Source organism: Bos grunniens, chromosome 4, assembly GCF_055505025.1.
Source record: "Bos grunniens cultivar Pamir isolate PY7600 chromosome 4, Bosgru_T2T1.0, whole genome shotgun sequence".
Taxonomy (NCBI): domain Eukaryota; kingdom Metazoa; phylum Chordata; class Mammalia; order Artiodactyla; family Bovidae; genus Bos; species Bos grunniens.
The window spans coordinates 79,419,514-79,438,807 of NC_141168.1; the positions used below are offsets into that span (position 1 = coordinate 79,419,514).

General features: G+C 40.1%; 1 long non-coding RNA gene across 9 annotated transcripts in view; it reads right to left on the reverse strand.

The window, feature by feature from the left end:
* Positions 1-19,071, reverse strand: part of LOC147374428 (uncharacterized) — a 100,886-nt gene extending 81,815 nt beyond the window's left edge. For 3 of the 9 annotated variants that reach the window (XR_015162762.1, XR_015162755.1, XR_015162756.1), the window contains exon 1: positions 18,283-18,521. This is a non-coding gene — a long non-coding RNA (uncharacterized LOC147374428). Of the gene's footprint in view, positions 1-18,282; positions 18,538-18,993 lie in introns of those variants that run through there. The other 6 variants (XR_015162763.1, XR_015162758.1, XR_015162757.1 and 3 more) reach the window with 5 other exon arrangements.
* Positions 19,072-19,294: the final 223 nt, after the last annotated feature.

Consider the following 19,294-nt stretch of genomic DNA (forward strand, 5'->3'; position numbering starts at 1 on the left):
ACTGAGGGAACATGTCATGCAAAGATGGGCTCAATAAAGGACAGAAATGGTAGGGACCTAACAGAAGCAGAAGATATTAAGAAGAGATGGCAAGAATACACAGAAGAACTGTACAAAAAGGAGTTTCACAACGAAGATAATCACGATGGTGTGATCACTCACCTAGAGCCAGACATCCAGGAATGGGAAGTCAAGTGGGCCTTAGAAAACATCACTACGTACAAACCTAGTGGAGGTGATGGAATTCCAGTTGAGCTATTTCAAATCCTGAAAGATGATGCTATGAAAGTGCTGCACTCAATATGCCAGCCAATTTGGAAAACTCAGCAGTGGCCACAGGACTGGAAAAGGTCAGTTTTCATTCCAATTCCAAAGAAAGGCAATGCCAAAGAATGCTCAAACTACCGCACAATTGCACTCATCACACACGCTAGTAACGTAATGCTTAAATTTCTCCAAGCCAGGTTTCAGCAATACGTGAACCATGAACTTCCAGATGTTTAAGCTGGTTTTAGAAAAGGCAGAGGAACCAGAGATCAAATTGCCAACATCCGCTGGATCGTCGAAAAAGCAAGAGAGTTCCAGAAAAACATCTATTTCTGCTTTATTGACTATGCCAAAGCCTTTGACTGTGTGGATCACAATAAACTGTGGAAGATTCTGAAAGATATGGGCATACCAGACCACCTGACCTGCTTTTTGAGAAGCCTGAATGCAGGTCAGGAAGCAACAGTTAGAACTGGATATGGAACAACAGACTGGTTCCAAATAGGAAAAAGAGTACATCAAGGCTGTATATTGCCACCCTGTTTATTTAACTTATATGCAGAGTACATCATGAGAAACGCTGGGCTAGAGGAAGCACAGGCTGGAATCAAGATTGCTGGGAGAAATATCAATAACCTCAGATATGCAGATGATACCACCCTTATGGCAGAAAGTGAAGAAGAACTAAAGAGCCTCTTGATGAAGGTGAAAGAGGAGAGTGAAAAAGTGGGCTTAAAGCTCAACATTCAGAAAACTAAGATCATGGCATCTGGTCCCATCACTTCATGGGAAATAGATGGGGAAACAGTGGAAGCAGTGGCTGATTTTATTTTTCTGGGCTCCAAAATCACTGCAGATGGTGACTGCACCCATGAAATTAAAAGATGCTTACTCACTGGAAGGAAAGTTATGATCGACCTAGACAGCATATTGAAAAGCAGAGACATTACTTTGTCAACAAAGGTCCATCTAGTCAAGGCTATGGTTTTTCCTGTGGTCATATATGGATGTGAGAGTTGGACTATAAAGAAAACGGAGCGCCGAAGAATTCATGCTTTTGAACTGTGGTGTTGGAGAAGACTCCCGAGAATCCCTTGGACTGCAGGAGATCCAACCAGTCCATCCTAAAGGAGATCAGTCCTGTGTGTTCATTGGAAGGACTGATGTTGAAGCTGAAACTCCAATACTTATGGCCACCTGATGTGAAGGGCTGACTCATTGGAAAAGACGCTGATGCTGGGAAAGATTGAGGGCAGGAGGAGAAGGGGACGACAGAGGATGAGATGGTTGGATGGCATCACTGACTCAATGGACATGGGTTTGGGTGAATTCCGCGAGTTGGTGATGGACAGGGAGGTGTGGCGTGCTGTAGTTCATGGGGTCGCAAAGAGTCAGACACGACTGAGTGACTGGACTGAACTGAACTATGAAATATTTGTCATTGTTCTTACCCTTCACACTCCAAGGGAGGAATACTTCAAATAAAGCTCCTAGAGGTCAAATTCCATTGCTATACCCCTATCTTCCATCAGCTGACCATGGTCCATGTGCCACCATGGCCCATGACTGATTGCTGTTTTTTCCCAGTGGTGCAAATGGACAGAAAATGCTGCTGCTAACTTTGCTGGAAGCCCTAGAAACTCTTCATGTCTGTGGCACATCTAAACATCAATCAGCTCTTCCTGGATCCCTCATGTCATGCTCCTCAAGATCCTGATGAAAATAGCTGCCAAAGGCCTCTCCCATTTCTTGTCTCCTCTTGTAAAAAGAAGGATGACAGAGCAGATATAAAAAGCAGAGACAAGATATGAACTCATGTCTTCTTACAGAAACACCAAAATCACAACTAACTGCTGAACAGCCATCAACAACAACACAAAGGCTGGAACTCACTAAAAGATATATTCTACATCCAAAGACAAAGAAGAAGTCACAACGAGATGGTAGAAGAGGACCAACCTCTATAAAATAAAATGAAATACCTGCTGGGTGGGTGACCCACGAACTGGAAACTAAATACCTCAGGAAGTAAGAAAAATCTCAAATAAACAGCCTAATGTTACACCTAAAGCAACTACAGAAAGAAAAAACAAAACTAAAAGCTAGTAGAAGGAAAGAGACCACAAGATCAGCGCAGAAATAAAAGAACCTGAGATGAAAGAAACAATAGAAAAGATCAATGAAATTAAAGCTGATTCTTCACAAAGATAAACAAATGGATAAACCTTTAGGCAGACTCATAAAGAAAGAGAAGGAAAGGTCTCAAATCAATAAAATTGAGAAAGAAGTTACGGGCTTCCCTACCCCTACTGGTGCTCAGTGGTAAAGAGTCCTCTTGCCAATGAGGGAGACTCAGGTTCAATTCCTGATCTGGGAAGATCCCACAAGCCGCACAGCAACCAAGCCTGTGCAACACAACCATCAAGCCTGTGCTCTAAGCCCAGGAGCCACGACAACTGAAGCCTGCCTGCTCCAGAGACTGCTGAGTGACGAGGGAAGCCGCCACAGTGAGAAGCCTCCACACCACGACTAGAGAGGAGCACCCGCTCACCACAACTACAGAAAAGCCCGCACAGCAACAAAGACCCGAGACAACCGAAAACACAGAAAATTATTGAAAAACTGTTTACAAAAAAAGAAGTTACGATGAACACCGTGAAAATACAAAGGATCTTAAGAGATTACTACAAGCAGCTATACGCCAATAAAATGGATAACCTAGAAGAAATGGACAAATTTCTAGAAAGGTACAATCTCCCAAGACTGAACCAGAAAGAGAAAATATTAACAGACCAACCACAAGTACTGACATTGAAACTGTGATTTTAAAAATCCCAACAAACTAAAGTCCAGGATGAGATGGCTTTACAGGTAAATTCTATCAAACATTTAGAGAAAAGTCATCACTCATCCTTCTGAAACTGTTATAAAAAAATTGCAGAGGAAGGAAAAATCCCAAATTTATTCTACGAGTGAATGAATCATTCTATTCTATAGAATCATTCTAGTCTATGATTCATTCTATGATGCCAAAACCAAAGATGACACAAAAAAGAAAATTATAGATAATATCACTGATAAACATAGATGGAAAAATTCTCAACAAAGGACTAGAAACCCAAATCTAACATTAAAAGGATCTTGCTGTGCTGTGTCTGCTAAGGCGATTCACTCTGTCTAACTCTTTGTGACCCTATGGCCACAGTCCACCAGGCTTCTCTGCCCATGGGATTCTTCAGGCAAGAAACTGGAGTGGGTTTCCAGGCCCTCCCTCCAGGGGATCTTTCTGACCCAGGGATCGAACCCACATTTCTTACGTCTCCTGAATTAGCAGGTAGGTTCTTTACCACTAGCAGCACTACCTAGGAAGTCCCAAAAGGATCATATACCATGACTGAAGTGAAGAAGTGAAGTCACTCAGTCATGTCCGACTCTTTGCAACCCCATGGACTATAGCCTACTAGGCTGCTCTGACCATGGGATCCTCCAGGCAAGAATACTGCAGTGGGTTGCCATTTCCTTCTTCAAGGGATCTTCTTGACCCAAGGATCGAACCCAGGTCTCCTGCATTGCAGGCAGATGCAATGATTAAGTGTGATTTATTCCAGGGATGCAAGGATTTTTCAATATCTGCAAATCAGTCAGTTTCATACACCACAACAAACTGATAGGATAAAAACTGTATAATCTCAATAGATGCAGAAAAAGTTTCTGACACAATTAAATACCAACTTATGATAAAAATTCTCCATAAAGGGGGTACAGAAGGAACATGCTGCTGCTGCTAAGTCACTTCAGTTGTGTCCGACTCTGTGCGACCCTGTAGATGGCAGCCTACCAGGCTCCTCCATCCATGGGATTTTCCAGGCAAGAGTACTGGAGTAGGGTGCCATTTCCTTCTCCAGTGCAGGAAAGTGAAAAGTGAAAGGGAAGTCACTCAGTCGTGTCCAACTCTTAGTGACCCCGTGGACTGCAGCCCACCAGGCTCCTCCATCCATGGGATTTTCCAGGCAAGAGTACTGGAGTGAGGTGCCATTGCCTTCTCTGACAGAAGGAACATACCTGAGCATAATAAAGGCCATATATGGCAAACCTACAATTAACATACTCAGGGGTGAAAAACTGAAAGCATTTCCTCTGAGATCAGGAAGCAGACAAGGATGTCAACTCTCACCACTTTAATTCAACATAGCTTTGGGAGTCCTAGCCACAGCAATCACAGAAGAAAAGGAAGTTAAAGGAATACAAATTAGAAAAGAAGTAAAATGGTCACTGTTTGCAGATGACATGATACTATACAAAGAAAATTCTAAAGATGCTTTGCCAGAAAACTACTAGAGGTTATCAGTAATTTGGTAAAACCATAGTATACAAAATTAATGCACAGATATCTCTTGCATTCCTATACACTAACAATGAAAAATTAGAAAGAGAAATTAAGGAAACAATCCCATTTACCATTGTATCAAAAAGAATAAAATACCTGGGAGTAAATCTACCTAAGGAGACAAAAGACCTGAACTCAGAAAGCTGTAAGACACTGAGGAAAGAACCTAAAGTTGACACAAACAGAAAGATGCACCATGAGCTTCGATTAAAAGAATTAATACTGTCAAAATGACTGTACCACTCAAGGCAATCTACAGATTCAATGTAATCCCTATTAAATTACCAATGACGTATTTCACAGAACTAGAACAAAAACTGTTTAAATTTATAGAGATACAAAAGACCCCCAAATAGCCAAAGCAATCTTAAGAAAAATGGAGCTAGAGCAATCAGGCTCTCTGACTATAGATTATACTACAAAGACAGTCATCAAAACAGCATGATAATAACACAAAAATTGAAATATAGATCAATGGGACAGGATAGAAACCCAGAAATAAACCCACGCACCTATGGTCAATTAATCTATGACAAAGGAGGTAAGACTATATAATGGAGGAAAGATAGTTTCTTTAGTAAGTGATGCTAGGAAAACTGGACAGCTCCATGTAAAAGAATGAAACAAATACAGTCTTTAACATCATATGAAAGTGAAAGGGTTAGTTGCTCAGTCATATCCAACTCTTTGCGATCCCATGGACTATATCCTGCCAAGTTCCTCTACCCATGGAATTCTCCAGGCAAGAATACTGGAGTGGGTTGCCATTCCCATCTCCAGGGGATCTTCCTGACCCACGGCTCAAACCCAGGTCTCCTGCACTGCAAGCAGATTCTTTACCATGTGAGCCACCACAAAAATAAACTCAAAATGGATTCAAGATCTAAATGTAAGATTGGACACTATAAAACTCTTTGAGGAAAATATAGGCAGAACAATCTTTGACATAAATTGCAGCAATACTTTTTTGATCTGTCTCCCAGAGTAACGGAAATAAAAACAAAAATAAAGCAAATGAAACTTAATTAAATTCAAAAGCTTTTGCATAACAAAGGAAACCAAAAACAAAACAGAGCAAAAAACCCCCACTGAGTGGGGTTTTTTTTTGCAGGAATACTTGCAAACAATGCTACTGACAAGGGATTAACCCCCCAAATTTACAAACAGCTCATATAGCTAAGTATCTAGAAAACAAACAACCCAATCAAAAAATGAGCAGAAGACCTACATAGACATTTCTCCAAACAGATGGCCAAGAGGCACATGAAAATATGCTCAACATTGCTAATCATTAGAGAAATGCAAATCAAAACTACAATGAGATATCACTTCACACCAGTCAGAATGGTCATTATCAAAAAGTACACAAATAATAAATGCTGGAGAGGGTGGGGAAAAAAGGGAATCCTCGTTCACTGTTGGTGGGAAAGTAAAACTGGTACATTCACTATGGAGAATAGTTTGCAGGTTCCTTAAACTAACAGTTGAGCTCCCATATAATCCAGCAATCCCACTCCTGGACATATATTCACAGAAAAACATGATTCTTAAGGACATATGCACCTCAATGTTCATTGTAGTAGTGTTTACAACAGCCAAGACATGGCAGCAACCTAAATGTCCATATATAAGGAATTCATAGAGAAGGTGAGGTACATACACACAATGGAGTATTACTCAGCCACTAAAAAAAATTGGGAGAAGGAAATGGCAACCCACTCCAGTATTCTTGCCTAGAGAATCCTGTGGACAGAGGACCTGGTGGGCTGTCGTCTATGGGGTCACACAGAGTTGGACACTACTGAAGCGACTTAGCAGCAGCAGCAGCAGCTGTATGCCTGAAACTAACACAACATTGTTAATCAACTACGCTCCAACATAACATAAAAATTTAAACAATAAAATGGAAGCCAAACACAAATTCATGCTGGTATTTGTAAGTAAGCAAACGTTTCTTTCCAGTCTTTCATGAGTGTATTCAACTTATGAAGCACTCAGGTAGATTCTGCTTGGGTTGCACGTCCACCCCTGAACTATTACCCCTGTTGACTAGGCAGATAGACTATCCTGATGAGCTAGGCCAGATCTGGGCCCAGCCTTGTTGCTAGGCAACAGTGGACTATGAGATCGATAGACCCTCTCAGAGCCACATGGAATGGAAGGGGAACAGTCCCCCGTGGAAACAGCAGTGATGAAGCATGAATGCATGTGCACACATACCCACGTAGGTTCATGCACACACACACAAAACTTCCACTAGGCCCCTCTAAACCAGTCCCAGTTAGGGGTACTACACTAACAAGCTCCATGGCCCCATGCGTAACAGCTCTTTAATGGCTCTTTGTTATAGCACTCAACAGTCTCCAGATGTCCTCTCAGAGCCAGAATGGCAGCTAGAGAGATTCTGGAATTTAGTGCACAGTGGGACTGAAATTCACTTTCCTCACAGTACTTAGACTTTGGCATTCAGTATTGTTCACTGGCCCAGCTTCTCCTGCTGCACAGAATCTCTTTTTGAGGAACTCAGGCTTGAAAACAGCAAGCTTCACTCAGCCAGTTCCACTCTGATCAATCAGATACACTTTTATACCTTCAAATCTCAGCCATCAAGGTGTCAGTACCATTTCTCCCAGAGGCTCTTAGGTCTAAATGTATTCAAGAGGGAGAGGCACCCACTAAATTCAAAGCCTAACTTGGGAAACAAAGGATGCCTCATTCTACTGTTCAACATATCTGATCCCCCGACTCCAAGATTCCAGAAACGTCCCACATTATCTTCTTTCAGGGCCCACTTAGTTTCCTCCTTCATCTTTGTTTTCCTTTTCTCTTTCAGCTGACATTGCTATACTTTTTCTCTAAGCTACTGTGTATTCATAAAATACACAATTAAAAAACATAAGTACCACAGTGAGTTGTATGATCAACAAGAATATCACAGCTGAACATACCAAGAAAAATCAATATCTAATACTTACCATATTGTGTTCTGTACACAATAATGTATACTTGCAAATAGTCTTAAAAAATATATATATATAAATTGGTCACTTTTTAAATTGGTCACACACATATATACATTTTTTTTCCTTTTTTGAGTTCATTAAGTTTACAGAGTTCAGAAAATAATTCTGATCAATTAGCTTCCTGAAGAAATGGAGAAAATGACTAACACCTCCATTCCTGTTTTCCTTTAACTTTCTTGAAGTAAAACATTTACTGATAGTTTTAAGCTAAGTAGTTTCTCAAAGTACTTCAATAAATTAACAATTAATTCTGGAACATGTCCCTCAAAATATTTCAAAGAAATACTATTTTTTGCTTTTGGAGATTTACAAAGCATATTAGCATAATAAAGATCCTGAATGAGTTGCACTAAAAAAAGCTGCTTAACTTTATACCTCCCAAACTTATTTGACTACAGAATACTTCTATACAAAAAACTAAGGGCTGTGGACATCTCTTTAATAACACAACAGCGTCTCTGAAATGTTCTGTCAGAAAACACTTACTTTCCACAAGATGCAAAATAAAAGATTAAAGTGTCTGGATAGTTTAAGAGAGGGGCTTCCCCAGTGGCTCAGTGGTAAAGAATCTACCTGCAATGCAGGAGACTCAAGAGACGCAGGTTCAATCCTGGGTTAGCAAGATTCCCTGGAGGGAGGGCATGGCAACCTACTCCAGTATTCCTCCCTGGAGAATCCCATGGACTGAGGAGCCTGGCAGGCTATAGTCCATAGGGTCACAAGAGAGTCAGACATGACTCAAGGAACTGAGGACACATGAGCACACATGGTTTAATACTCCTGATTATTCAATTCAGTCACTTAGTCATGTCTGACTCTGCGATCCCATGGATGGCAACATGGCAGGCTTCTCTGTCCATCACCAACTCCAGGAGCCTGCTCAAACTCATGTCCATCAAGTCGGTGATGCCATCCAAACATCTCATCCTCTGTCGTCCCCTTCTCCTGCTTTCAATCTTTCCCAGCATCAGAGTCTTTTCAAATGAGTCAGTTCTTCACATCAGGTGACCAAAGTATTAGAGTTTCAGCTTCAACATCATTCCTACCAATGAATATTCAGAACTGATTTCCTTTATGATTGACTGGTTGGATCTCCTTGCAGTCCAAGGGACTCTCAAGAGTCTTCTCCAGCACCACAGGTGAAAAGAATCAATTCGTCAGTGCTCAGTTTCCTTTATAGTCCAACTCTCACATCCATATGTGACTACTGGATAAATCATAGCTTTGACTACATGGACCTTTGTTGGCAAAGTAACGTCTCTGCTTTTTAAAACACCATCTAGGTTGGCAAAAGCTTTTCTTCCAAAGAGCAAACATCTTTTAATTTCATGGCTGCAGTCACCATCTGCAGTGATTTTGGAGCCCCCCAAAATAAAGTCAGCCACTGTTTCCACTGTTTTCCCATCTATCTGCCATGAAGTCATGGGACCAGATGCCATGATCTTAGTTTTCTGAATATTGAGTTTTAAGCCAATTTTTCATGCTCTTCTTTCACTTTCATCGAGAGGCTCTTTAGTTCTTCTTTGCTTTCTGCCATAAGGGTGGTGTCATCTGCGTATCAGGTTACTGATGTTTCTCCCAGCAATCTTGATTCCAGCTTGTGTTTCTTCCAGTCCAGCATTTCTCATGATGTACTCTGCATCGAAGTTAAATAAGCAGGGTGACAATATACAGCCTTGATGGACTCCTTTTCTATTTGGAACCAGTCTGTTGTTCCATGTGCAGTTCTAACTGTTGCTTCCTGACCTGCATACAGATTTCTCAGGAGGCAGCTCAGGTGGTCTGGTATTCTCATCTCTTTAAGAATCTTCCACAGTTTGTTGTCATTCACACAGTCAAAGGCTTTGGTACAGTCAATAAAGCAAAAATAGATGTTTTTCTGGAACTCTCTTGCTTTTTCAATGATCCAAAGGATGTTGGCAATTTAATCTCTGGTTCCTCTGTCTTTTCTACATCCAGCTTGAACATCTGGAAGTTCACAGTTCACATACTGTTGAAGCCTGGCTTGGAGAATTTGAGCATTACTTTGCTAGCCTGTGAGATGAGTGCAACTGGATGGTAGTTTGAACATTCTTCGACATTGCCTTTCTTTGGGATTGGAATGAAAACTGACCTTTTCCAGTCCTGTGGTCACTGCTGAGTTTTCCAAATTTGTTAGCATATTGAATGCAGCACTTTAATAGCATCATCAACAATTAATTGGATTAAAGTTTTACTGAGCATGGCCCTACCCATCAGAACAAGACCCAGTTTCCCCCTCCGTCAGTCTCTCCCATCAGGAAGCTTCCATAAATCTCTTATCCTTATCCATCAGAGCATAGACAGAATGAAAACTACAACCACAGAAAACTAATTAAACTGATCACATGGACCATAGCCATAACTCAATGAAACTATGAGCCATGCCATGTAGGGCCACCAAAGACGGACAGCTCATGGTGAGTTCTGACAAAATGTGGTCCACTGAAGAAGGGAATGGCAAACCACTTTAGTATTCTTGCCTTGAGAACCCCATGAACAGTATGAAAAGGCAAAAAGATAGGGCACTGAAAGGTTAACTCCCCAGGTCAGTCGGTGCCCAATATGCTATTGGATGGAGATCAGGGGAAAAATAACTCCAGAATGAAGAGACAGAGCCAAAGCAAAAACAATACCCAGCTGTGGATGTGACTGGTGGTGGAACTAAAGTCTGATGCTGTAAAGAGCAATATAGCATAGGAACCTGGAATGTCAGGTCCATGAATCAAGGCACATTGGAAGTGGTCAAACAGGAGATGGCAAGAGTGAACATCAACATTTTAGGAATCAGCGAACTAAAATGGACTGGAATGGGTGAATTTGACTCAGATGACCTTTATATCTACTACTGTGAGCAGGAATCCCTTATAAGAAATGGAGTAGCCCTCATTGTCATTGAGAGTCTGAAATGCAGTACTTGGATGCAATCTCAAAAATGACAGAATGATCTCTGTTCATTTCCAAGGCAAACCATTCAATATCACGGTAAGCCAAGTCTATGCCCCAATCAGGAATGCTGAAGAAGCTGAAGTTGAATGGTTCTATGAAGACCTACAAAACCTTCTAGAACTAACACCCAAAAAAGATGTCCTTTTTATTATAGGGCCTGGAATGCAAAAGGTGGAAGTCAAGAGATACTTGGAATAACATGCAAGTTTGGCCTTTTAGTACAAAATGAAGCAAGACAAAGGCTAACAAGAGTTTTGCCAAGAGAACACACTGGTCATAGCAAATACCCTCTTTCAAAAACACAAGAGACAACTCTACACATGGACATCACCAGATGGTCAATACGGAAATCAGATTGATTATATTCTTTGCAGCCAAAGATGGAGATGCTCCATACAGTTAGCAAAAACAAGACCAGGAGCTGACTGTGGCTCAGATCATGAACTCCTTATTGCCAAATTCAGACTTAAAGAAAGTAGAGAAAACCACTAGCCCATTCAGTTATGACCTAAATCAAATCCCTTATGATTATACAGTGGAAATGACAAACAGATTCAAGAGATTAGATCTGATAGAGTGCCTGAAGAACTATGGATGGAGGTTCATGACATTGTACAGGAGTCAGGGATCAAGACCATCCCCAAGAAAAAGAAATGCAAAAAGGCAAAATGATTGTCTGAGGAGGCTTTACAAATAGCTCTCAAAGAAGAGCAGCTAAAGGAGAAAAGGAAAGATATACCCATTTGAATGCAGAATTCCAAAGAATAGAAAGGAGAGATAAGAAAGCCACCCTCAGTGATCAATGCAAAGAAATAGAGGAAAACAATAGGATGGGAAAGCCTAGAGAACACTTCAAGAAAATTAGAGATACAAAGGGAACATTTCATTCAAAGATAGGCACAATAAATTACACAAATGGTATGGATCTAACAAGCAGAAGATATTAAGAAGAGGTGGCAAGAATATACAGAACTATACAGAAAAGGTCTTCATGACCCAGATATCCACGATGGTCTGATCACTCATCTAGAGCCAGACATCCTGGAATGCAAAGTCAAGTGGGCCTTAGGAAGCATCACTACGAACAAAGTTAGTGTAAGTAATGGAATTCCAGTCGAGCTATTTCAAATCCTAAAAGATGATGCTGTGAATGTGCTGCATTCAATATGCCAACCATTTGGAAAACTCCTGATTATAGATTACCTTTTCAAGAAAAATTTTTGTTCATGATTTGTTTACTTTTAATTAGCTATTTGGTTACCTGTGTTGAGATTATTTTAAAATAATCCCTTTGTTCACTCAATAAAGATTTATGGAAAACTTTTATGGATAGGCTCTGGGCTAGATGTAGAAATAAAAATTCAGTGATAAAATATGAAGAATAACTTCTTTAGTTTTCCAGTCTACTGGGAATTTCAGAGATGTATGCAAGTTATAACAGTATTGTAATAAAGATTTCAAGGTTCCTCAAAGAGTGTTCTCTCAAGCTTGGATAATCAGTTAAGTTTTCTTGGAAGTGAAAGTGAAGTTGCTCAGTCATGTCCGACTCTTTTTGACCTTATGGACTGTAGCCTACCATGTTCCTCCATCCATGGGATATTCCAAGCAAGAGTACTGGGTTGGGTTGCCATTTCCTTCTCCAGAGGATCTTCCAGACCCAGAGATTGAACCCAGGTCTCTCGCATTGTAGGCAGATGCTTCATCGTCTGAGCCACCAGGGAATTCCTTTTTTGGAAGAAATCTTATCAAAGGCTTGGATGAACGTGTGATGGTGAGATGACCATCTGTCAGGAAGCAGTGTTCCAAGAAAAGAGAATAACATGTTCTATGATAGGAGGAGAGAGAAGACAAGCTTGGTCAAACTAACATACTAGACTAAACATTAGAATGGCTACAGCACAAAAACACAAAAGGAATTTGGGGAGGATATAGTGGAAGACAAAACAGAAGTTTATGCACAGCCTTGCAAGCCATTTTTAAGAGTCTGGACATGATCAGATTTGCATTTTAGAAAGATAACACTGAATATAATGTGGAGAATGGATTGAAAAGGTTAAGTCCAAGAGCAAGGGAATCAGTAGCAGTCTTTAATAATCCAAGGGATAGTGGGTTCATTTTTAAATTGAATACAAAGTTTCCCAAATGGAAATAAGTCTTATCTAAGCTACACTGGCAGTTAATCCACATCCTCTTTGGCTCATGTATTTCAGCCAATGCAGTAAAGCAGAAAAGCAGCGTCAACAGAAAAGGCGACAGGAACAACCACAGGTTAGTCTACGGTAAACCTGCATTAAGTTGCTGACCTGCAACAGCGTCTTTCCATCCTGCTGCTCATCAGCACCACCAGAGGACTTTTAAAATGCAGATGTTAAGGCAGATTCAGATTTAATTGATCTGAGTTGGGGCCTTGAAATCATCCCCAAGAGGGATCAGCAGGCAAGACTGAGATCCAACAAGGACCAATGAGTCTACCCAGAAATTCAGGCCTATCTATTTCAGCTTGTGTATTTAGGTTCCAGAGTCTAAAGTGGTTGATCTCAAACTTTAGTAGGCATCAGAATTCCATGCAGAGCTTGTCAAGACTCTGATGGGCTCCACCTTCAGAGTTGCTGATTCAGTAGGTCTGGGTGGGACCTGAGAATCTGTGTTTCTAAGTACTGAATCTTTACTCTAGAATCTGTACTTCTAAGTACTAAGGTGCTGCTGCTGTTTCAGAAACCAGATTCTGAGAAACAATAGTCTAAAGCAATCATTTAGGAAATCAGAATTAAAAAAAATGATTTTTGCTGGAGAAACTAACTTTTCTTATTCTTTAGTTAATTAAGGAATGTGGGGTTTTTTTTTTTAGTTTCACACCTTGTGTGTAAAAACACTTAAAAGTAAACCAAGGTGAAGAAACTATGGCATGCTTTTATTTTATTGTACATGTGAGAAGTAAATACAAACTTTTGAAGAATTTCCTCTACATATTTTTTGTGCTGATCTTTCTGCTTTTTAAAAATTTTATTCTGAGTCAAATAAGGGAGAAAACCCATATTTTCAGAACAAGGCATATACAATGAGAGAGTGCATAATAATCTGATGGTCTGCTATTGTTTTATGATTTAGAAAAAACTTACCCTCTGTAATCATGACTGACCTATGTTTCTGTCTGAAATGAACCTGTTACCTATGACAAGCCCAGGACCTGGAGCTCTCAGTCTCATAACTCAGAGTCAGAATCAAGTACATATTCCTCTGATCCTGCTGACTCATTATTCTTTATGTGGCATGATTGTTCTTTCAATTTTCTAGGAACATTGGTTACCTTACAAAAGACCTTTTTGCTTCCAGCAAAATATTACCAAGGAAAATTTGATTTTATAGTCAAGCCTGATCTGTTTCTCAAATACACACAAATCATTTCAAAGTTCTTGTTAAAAAGTAAAATCTTAAAAAAAAAAAAAACTTTGCAGTGTTTAAGCATATCAAACATAACTTACAATAGGAATTTAATTTTTTACATAAAGTAACTTTTATTCTTTAAAAAATACTCAAGTCCCACAATGTCAAAGGTCTTAATACTTTTCTTTCTGCTTAGCACATGAACATTTCTTACTTCTTATGCCAGCTGGTGAATAAACTTATGGATAGCAAGGAATTTTTATATTGAGTAATTTACAAAAACTACATGTTTTAAAATGTTTGGCATGTTTTATACAAGCTTGTATATTTTATTATACCAGTATTATCTTTAACAGTATCAAAATGAAATCTACTCAAAGTTCAAAAATATAATAATCATCATAGAATTTTATTAATAAAAATGTACCAATATAAAAGGAGAAAGCAATGGCACCCCACTCCAGTACTCTTGCCTGGAAAATCCCATGGATGGAGGAGCCTGGTGGGCTGCAGTCCATGGGGTCGCACAGAGTCGGGCACGACTAAGTCACTTCACTTTCACTTTTCACTTTCCTGCACTGGAGAAGGAAATGGCAACCCACTCCAGTGTTTTTGCCTGGAGAATCCCAGGGACGGAGGAGCCTGGTGGGCTGCCATCCATGGGGTCGCACAAAGTGACTTAGCAGCAGCACCAAGATAAAAAAGTACCAAAATCAAACATCACCAGAATTATGAATATAAGAGTGCTGCTGCTAAGTCGCTTCAGTCGTGTCCGACTCTGTGCGACCCCGTAGACGGCAGCCCACCAGGCTCCCCCATCCCTGGGATTCTCCAGGCAAGAACACTGGAGTGGGTTGCCATTTCCTTCTCTAATGCATGAAAGTGAGAAGTGAAAGTGAAGTCGCTCAGTCATGTCTGACTCTCAGCGACCCCATGGACTGCAGCCTACCAGGCTCCTCCATCCATGGGATCTTCCAGGCAAGAGTACTGGAGTGGGGTGCCATTGCCTTCTCTGGAATATAAGAGTAAAACCATCTAAATTAAATAATGCAATTTTGAAGTTAAGGAGATGACTGACTTCAATTAGGAAAAAATCTGGCTAAACAAATTGGATCCTGAACTGAACCCTGAAGGCGAAAAGATTTGGCTTTGTGGGACCAAGACCACTGCCACGGCTCTGCCCTTTCCTTGTCAGTAACTCAGAACATTTTACCAGACTGGAATACTCCAGAAGTAAGGTGACTGTTAAATTAGCTTTGGGGAACATCTTGAAAACAGATAGGAAAAGTCAGCAAACCAACACTCTTTATTTATCATTCAAGATTAAGTCACCAAACAACATAAGAACTTTTAATCAAATTTGTGTGGTTAATGGATTTTTCCTTTACCCCACTTTTTGTTGATGCACCCGCATTCAATAAGATGGTCCTTGCACGTATCAAAATTACAAAAGAAATAAGGTGGTTTCTGCTGTAATCTCACAGTTGCCACTTTCATGTCCTTAAGAACTCTTAATTTATCCAGAAAAATTTTAGCATTTCAGATAAAGGGAAATTATTTTAAGGTACATTAAAATTATAGACAAAAGACCAGAAGCATCTGTAAGCCCATAGAAGGATTTACTATTTACTATTCAAGTCATGCAAAAAGGTTTTTAAAAATCATCATTTGTGCCAGAAATAATTGGCAGAGGAACTAATCACCATTCAAGAAACATTTAGTAAATACTAATGCAAGACATGGTATTAATGCTGCTCAACACAGGTTTAGTTTCTCTTCAAGAGTATGCATTATCATAACTTATTCATAGTACAATGTAGGACACATTTTAACTGAAAGCAACAATAAAAAGCCTGAATGGTTAATGTATTCATGTTAACCATTAATACAGACTGTATTTTAACAGCTCATTCAATTCAACAACAACAAAAACAAATAACCCAATCAAAAAATGGGCAGAAGACCTAAACAGACATTTCCAAAAGAGATATGCAATCACACAAAAAGATTTTCAGCATCACTAATTATTAGAGAAAGGCAAATCGAAATTACAATGAGGCACCACCTCAGACCAGTGAGAATGGACAGCCTTAAAATGCCGACAAATAACAAGTGCTAGAGAGGGTGCGGAGAAAAGGGAGCCTTCTACTATGTTGGTGGGAATGTGAGTTGGTGCAGCCACTACAGAAAACAGTATGAAGGTTTCAAAAAGCCAGAGTTGCCATATGATCCGGCAATCCCAGTCTCGGGCATATACCCAGACAAAACCATAATTCGAAAAGACACGTGCACCCCAATGCTCACAGCAGCATTATTTACAGAAGTAAATACATGGAAACAACCCAAATGACCATCAGCAGAGGGATGGATAAAAAAGATATAGTATATACAGACAATGGAACATTATTCAGCTATAAAAAAGAACACAATAATGTCATTTTCAATAAGATGAATGGACCTAGAGATTATCATACTAAGCAAAGTAAGTCAGAGAGAAAGGTTAATATGATTATCACTTGTATTATATGATATCACCTGTATACGAAATCTAAAATAAGACACAAGTGAATATATCTATGAAACAGAAAGAAACAGACTGACAGATATACAGAACAGACTTGTGGTTGCCAAGGGGAAGAGAAGTTGAGAGAGGGAAGGGCTGGGAGTTAGGGATTAGCAGATGCAAACTATTATTGATACATCGATATGTAGGATGGATTAACAGCAACATCCTACTGTACAGCACAGGTAACTACATTCAGCATCCTGTGACAAACCATAATGGAAAGGAGTATGAAAAAGAATGTGTGTGTATGTGTGTGTGTATATATATAATAACCACTTTGGTGTACAGCAGAAATCAACACATTGTAAATCAACTATACTTCAATAACATTAAAAATATATATAGACTGTTTTTACAATAAAGAATACTTGACTAAAAGTAGACATTGAGTTAAAACTGAACATTTTTGTATATTATTAACTTTGTGATGTTTTAAGAATTTAAATGTTTTCATCTGGAAGCAAAATCTAAATCAGTCATCTTGTAAGACTGTTCAAGAATGTGGTTATCCTTTTAAAAATATTTAGGAAAAAAGTAATAAGTTTGTAAGAAGTGGATCAGAGTATGAATGAAATATTTATAGCACTCCTCTTTCTCTTACCCCTTTGTTTTGCACCAAAAGGGTGCAAAATTGAGATAAAATTTTATCAAATTTTAAAATTGAAATATCTGCCTCTAGCCAATGCAGTAAATGATGTGGTCATCAGAAGGCCCAAGGAAAATCATAAAACATTGGAAGTAGCTATGTGTACAGGTTGATAAATACCCAATTTCATCAAAACACTTTAGAACAGGAAGAGAAATTAGAGATAATCTTGTTCCACACCCTCATCTACCAATGAATAAACTAAACCCAGAGTTAATAGGACTCTTTGTAGGTATCCATTTCCCAAGTGTGCTTGCAGTATAGCTAGCACATCTGGTGACACATGTGGTCTAATGTGGTCTACTATAAACTAGGGGGAAATTGGTGGCTCTCAAAATTTTGGGGTGCTGGTGTGTTTGTTGAGCATGCCCCATGCTCAGAGATCCAATTCAATTAAGTCTAAACAGAGTCTAGATGTCTGAAATTTCAACAGTGACTGATAAAGTCATCCTTGGTTAGTTTGAGTCAGAGTGAGAAATATAAAACCTATAACGCCAAGTTTTTAAAATGGATGTTAATGCTGAGTAAGCAGGCTTTCCAAACAAGTTACAGCTTTTTTTCATTAAATATAACTGTTTTTCCCTTCCATTGACACTATAAGGAAAAGGGAATGGTGTTTAAACAAGGAACTGTAGAGACCACAAAGCAATACTTGACCAACTTTCCACAAATGCAGACTCACCAGGGATACTTGTTAAGACTATACACATTGATGGCGGACTTTCTTGGTGGTCTGGTAGTTGAGACTCCGCCGCCTATACAGGGGGCACCCCCTGGGTCCCTGGCTGGGGAGGTTGGGAAACTAAGATCCCACATGTTGGGCAGTGCAGACAAAATTATATACATATACGTATTCATGGGGCCTTTTCCTGGAGAATCTTATTTACCAGGTTGATATGTGGTGGGACCCAGGAATGTGTAATTTTCAGAATAACTCCTGGTAATTCTGTTAACCAAACCCAGTTTGTAAACTCTGTCACGATCTGTTGTATTAATACCAGTTTCGACGGTTCTCAATCAGGGAACTCAGGAAAACGCTTACCTCCAGAGCTTCTGGACAGGTCGGTCTGCAGTAGGTCAGAGAATTTGTACTGTTTCAGGCTCCCAGGTGATGTTCATTCCTTGCAAACCTCTGGGCTAGACTGTGCTCTGCAAACTGAGGCAGAAGATTCACAGGAAAACGCCCAGAAGCCGCTGCAATTTCCCTACTGAAATCTGGGCTTCTGCTCCTGCTGCCTGAAGTACAAGAAAATGGTAGCCGCTGCTGTTTTCAAGCCTGGAGCAGGTGCTTCCAATTCCTGAAACCTGGACGCGAACCTCCTGGGAGAGATTCTGGCCCATGGAACGCCCAGGCCTCTGAGGGGAGAAGGGGCAGCCGGCCAGAGTGGAGAGGGGCTGGGGGTGGGAAGCAGGAGAGGGGAAATCCTGCTAATTGCAAACACAAAAGGTAATGCAAATATGCAGATACCTTTTAGTAGCAGTTTGCCTCCAAATTGTATAAACTAGTTAATCCATGATCGTGTTGGAAACAGACACAGGGACTTCCTTGGTGGTCCTGTAACTAAAACTGCGGCTCCCAGGGCAGGGGGCCCTATTCAGTCCCTGGTTTGGGAACGAGAACCCACATGCCACAGCTGGGTTCGCATGTGATAATGAAGATCCGGAATGCAGCAAAGACGATAGAAGATCTCGCAAGCCACAACTAAGACCTGGCACAACCAAATGAATAATTTTTTTTAAAACACAAAATTACCTCATCTTTCATGGAAGTTATGTAGTGAACGCTGTAACATGCTACCCAGATAGCCCTCAGAACAGGCACACTTACTTCCTCGCTCCTGGGGTTGTTGCTGAGAGTGCTGCCAGGAATTGCATCAGTTGATGTGAGTCACCTGGCCTCATGCTCTGTACACCCCCCCTCCCTCCCTTCAGGAATAGCCAGCATCCAGTGACTAGACATCTGAGGTCCCTGCCAAAACTCTGAAAGGATCTTATAAGCTTTAGCGCTCCATGTATGTTGCTAAGGACTTTATGTGATTGCTTTATCCTTACTG